Genomic DNA, 5048 nt, shown 5'->3' with positions numbered 1-5048 from the left:
AGTCTCTAGACTGACAGAGCATATAGCAATTAAAATCACTGTTTAAATATCATGCATCATATGTCAGACTTTTTGTTGTTGTTGTCGTTGTTATTATGTACACTCAAGTTTAAAGTGACTCAGAGCTGATCTTCCAGCAGGATTTAAGAGACTTAACTGCACAAAAGGATATTGTCCATCTTTCTCCTACCACACAGCTTTGTGATGTCAGTGAATCCTTTTACTACTTCCAGAATGCCCTTCTGTCATTTTTAGTAAGTTAAAATTTTTACATTATTTATATATTCTTAACACAAGATAGGGAGATCTGGTGGCCTAGTGGAAAGAAACTGTAACAATCCCAAAGGCATGTGGTTCAAATTCATCAGACACTTTGGACAAAGAATTGAGAATCTACTCTCATATGATTGTCTTTGACACACTTACCTCCATTACCCCAGTCACTGAATCAATCCATCTCATTGAGAGTCTTCCTCTCTTGTGCTGTCCCTCTACCCTCACAAGCTTGATATCCTTCTCCAAGGACTGGTCCTTCCCTGCAACATGTCTAATACACAACAAAAACAGTAACAATATCAGAAAGAAGTTAAAAAAAAAGCACAAAAACCAAACAAACCTTAGTGCTTTATTTTTTATTTTTTTGCATTAAATGACATCTTTTCTATTTGGATTTATGTTGTTCCTGGTAGTAATACATGCCCAATGAAAATCAAAAGCAGGAAAATACTTCTTGAGTGGACAGTTTACAACAATCATTTTCTGAAATGATCACATTTCAATTTATCATGAACTACTCTGAAATTACTATGAGATGTAGTCAAAGTTGGAAGAGAAGTAGGGAGACCATTCCTTTTTTTTGGAGAGTGAGCTCTCCAGAATCAGCATGGTAAATAAACATATCCTGTTGAAGAATTCTAGGTGGAACAAAATCTATGTAGTCACTTTCAGCTCATACTGAGCCGACTTAATTTGTTCATTAAGTTGTTTAGTGTCATTCTTCTAAATCAAGTGTCTTTAATTCTTCTTCTAGCTCATCCAAATCATCCTCAGTGAACAGATTTTCATCAACAGGAACAGCATCGATGACTCCATTTCCCTGTATCTCTCTCCCCTTCGTTGTCCTCTTCCAAATCACTCCTTTCCCCATTTTCAGCCTGACCTCCAGAAGCTTCACTTAATTTATTTTCTTTTTCTGATGTGTATGTGCTGAATCTTTCAAGACTGGCAACAGTAATACCTGTCTCATGTACATCTCTTGGAATGTACAGGTTTACGTCTATGTCATTTACATTCACAGAATCATCAAGCTCATCACCACTTGCTCCCTGCGTGTAACGTGTATCATCTGCTTCCTCATCATCATCATTAACCAGTTCTGGACGAAATTCAAACACCTCTCGGCCACTGATCACTAGTGCTTTCCCTGCTTTGAAGTCTGCTTTTCTTCTTTCAATATCTTGTTCAAGTTTATCAGTCTTCTCTTGTCTTTTCCATTTTTTCCATGCAAGAAAAGATTCTAGAGTGATTTTGGTAACATTGGGACCTAAGGCAGAATGCTCTTTTTCAATGAGATCTTCAAATGAAATGTCATCTTCTTTCTCTTCTTTCTTTTCATCTTTTTGGAACACAAATCCAGGAGGTAGGGCGTGCCGATACATGCACATATCACCTCCTCCAGGGCATACCCAAACCAGCCATACTTGTTGTTTTCAATAGCGTCAAGGAAATGCTTGCACAGTAGTTGAGTTTTTGGCTTTTTCTTTTCCACCTCACTGTGCTTGTTCACACTCTTGTTCACTACTTCTTCCAGTTTTTTCTCATCCCAATTATCCATGGTATCTTTTTCAAGTTCTTCTCTTGCATCAATGTAAACACTTCGTTTTCCACATTTTCTCTCCTAAGTCAAGTTGTGAGAAAATTTACACTTATCCCCTTTAGTACACTGTCCTTGTTTGAAAATGCACATACTATGGATTTGGGATCTGCACCTTTACTTATTTTCTGAGCAGCAACCACAGGATTGAACAATTCATTTAGATCCTGTAACTCCTTCTTCTTATCATCTTTCTTCAGTTTCTTCTCAGCTTCACTTTGTGTTACCTGGCATGAATTTTGCTGACCCAATTTAAATTGATGAGTGTCAGCTTTGATAAACTTCTGCTGCTTTGCTCCTTTCTTATTCTTCAGAGTAAAAGTTTTGTCTTTATGATCTTCTCCTTCTTTTTCTGCTCCGCCTTTTTGCTGACCCCCGGCCTAAGCCTGTTTCTTGGGGGGCATTGTGGAAACAGGTCGCACTGGCCAGACTTGAGCGCAGCTGTACACCATCAGGGGCTCCGGCCCCATGGCAGGAGAAGGAAAATCGGGGCCTCAGTCGCCGCTGCACTGAGTGGAAGGTGAGTCATCTTAGTGCTTTATTAAAATATTTACATGTATGTTTTATTTTCTCTTGCATTTCTTTATTTTCCAAATATTCTTCAATAACTGCAAGACATTTTAACAACCAGAAGAAAATCCAACTGCATTTTAAAAATATAGGAGGAAAATATATTCTGTGTCCTGCATTCACAAGGCATGCAGTACAGTTGGAGGCCACCAGCTACTACACAGGAAGGACGAACATTCACCTCCTGCACCATGAACTGTTCCCACTCAAAAATCTTGTAGTCCTTTGCAGATGTTTAATGCTAATATGGCTAATTCTTGCTATCGCGTGCATTTTTTCGTAGAAAAACATACTCTCAAGATTGTTATCTATAATATACTCAGACATACCAAATATCCCGTAGATGGCACAGAACCAAAAAACCATTATGTTGCACCCAACTTTGCCATGAGTCAATGTAGACTTGATAGAAATTAAAGATAATAGTGTTTTCTATTTATTTATATTTTATAATTCATAATCACAATGAGTGCTGGTAGTTTACTGATAAGAAGCTGTGCTACAATCCTAAATGCATGTGGTTCAAATCACCAGCTGCTCCATGGGATAAGGATAGACAATCTCCTCCCTTGCAATTTATTGCCTCTAAAAACCCACTGGAGGGACCACTATGGGCTTTGTTAATAGGTGAGATAATATTTGCATATAATGTAACTATTTCAGTGAAGCATTTATGGCAACAGGGTTTTTTTCTTTATCAATTTGTGCTCTGGAAATGTCTATGTCTTTTGATTTCAAATTCTGCCTAGAAATCTAGAAGATAACTACTGGACTAAGTGAATGGAGGAGAATAGGTGATCCAGTAGAGTGTGGGAATAATCAAATAATATCACTAATATCACACACAAGCAAAATGCAGGGAGCAGTAGTGACAAGAAGCTACGGTGCACGTCTGAAGGCATGTGGTTCAAATCTGCCTGCTGCTTCATGGGAGAATGATGGATATTCTCCATCCCTGCAATTAACTGCTGCTGAAAGCCTGCCAGAGGGTAAGCTATGCTTCATTTCTGACTCAGTGGTACACAACAACAAACAAGTATAATCCTGCTGAAAATTATCCAAAGTTGACTGGAACAGTACATCAACAGAAAACTACTAGAAATACAAACTGAGTTAGAAGTGGCCATGGCCCTAGGGACTTCATACCCAGTGCCATAAAGATCTTGGTTGAAACCAATAAGTACCAGAGTATTGTATATCTGTGTTTCATTGACTATGCAAAGACAATTGACTGTGGATCACAACAAATTGTGGCTAACCTTGAGAAGAATGGGAAACCCAGAATATCTGATTGATTGCTCTCATGCAAAATCTATACCTGGACCAGGAATCAGTCCTCAGAATAGGACAAAAGAACACTGTATTGTTCAAAATAAGGAAATGAGTGTGCTTCCTGTCTCTTCAACTTTTCAGTCTATATGCAGAACAAAATATTCAGGAAGCTAGACTTTATGAGGAGAAATGCATCAGGATAGAAGGAAGACTCATCAGTAATCTGTGTTATGCACATGACACTACCTTGCTTGCCAAAACTGAGTGGGAACTAAAAATTTTGCTGCAGAGGATCAAGGAATCCACTCTTTAATATGTTCTGAATTCCAAAATGAAGAAGATATTCTCACCACTGGACCAATTGGAATCACCATAATAGATGGAGAAGAGATTGAGATGGTTAACAATTTCAACTCGCTTGGTTTCACAATCAGCACTCTTGGCACCAGGAGTCAATAAAGCAAAAGATAAGCTGTATTGGGAAAATCTGTTGTCAGGGACCCCTACAGAGTGTTAAAGAGCAAAGATATCAGTCTAGACACCAAGGTGCGCCAGATTCAGGCCACGGTCTTTGCAATTACTTGTTATGCATCAGAGAGCTGGAAAATTACTAAAGATGACAGAAGAAGAATTGAGGCCTTTGAGTTGTGGTGCTGGAGACTAGTATTAAACATACCATAGACTGTCAACAGAACAAACAGTTTTGGCCTAGAGATAGAGGGTGAGACAAAATTTTTCCTTGGAGGCAATGATTCTGAAACTGCATCTCACCTCTTTTGGACATGTTGACAGGACAGACTAGTCCTTGGAGAAAGACATCACGTTTGAAAGTGTAGAGAGACAGTAGGAGAAGACCCCGGATGAAACAGATTAAGACAGTAACTGGGGTAACTGGTGGGCAGTAATGAGGGCAGAAGTGTCAGAGACAGTGAGATTGGCTTAGGATAGGGCAGAGTCCAGACTACAAAGGGTTGCTTTGAGTCGAAGTCAACTTGATGGCAAATAACAACAATAACAACAATCACCAAAAAGAGTATAACTTCCTTTATTCTCCTTAAACTTTCAGATGTTATTAAACTCTTTTTAGGACAGTCTTTTAAACTTTTATTTTAAAAAAAAATGATTTCGCATATTACAGACAATGATAGGCCAGCGTTAATCACAGCTGATTTAGTGGTAGTGTATTACAGAAACATAAGAATCTGTTTGCTTGGCTCCACAATCAATACTATTAGCACCAGCAGCCAGAAAATTAAAAGACCAATTGCATTGGGAAAGTCTGTTGTCAGAGACCTCTCCAAAGTACTGAAGAGCAATAAGGTCAGTCTAGATA

The 5048-nt window shown here is 38.6% G+C and overlaps 1 pseudogene; it reads right to left on the bottom strand.

Annotated features, from left to right (window-relative positions):
• Positions 1-991: 991 nt before the first annotated feature.
• Positions 992-2277, bottom strand: LOC102865720 (annotated as a pseudogene).
• Between the last annotated feature and the right edge of the window lie 2771 nt (positions 2278-5048).

This window comes from Elephantulus edwardii, unplaced genomic scaffold (assembly GCF_000299155.1).
Source record: "Elephantulus edwardii isolate Elephantulus edwardi_28Jun2011 unplaced genomic scaffold, EleEdw1.0 scaffold00010, whole genome shotgun sequence".
Taxonomy (NCBI): Eukaryota; Metazoa; Chordata; class Mammalia; order Macroscelidea; family Macroscelididae; genus Elephantulus; species Elephantulus edwardii.
The sequence above is the reverse complement of the archived record's forward strand: the minus strand, read 5'-3'. Positions and strand labels throughout refer to the sequence as shown.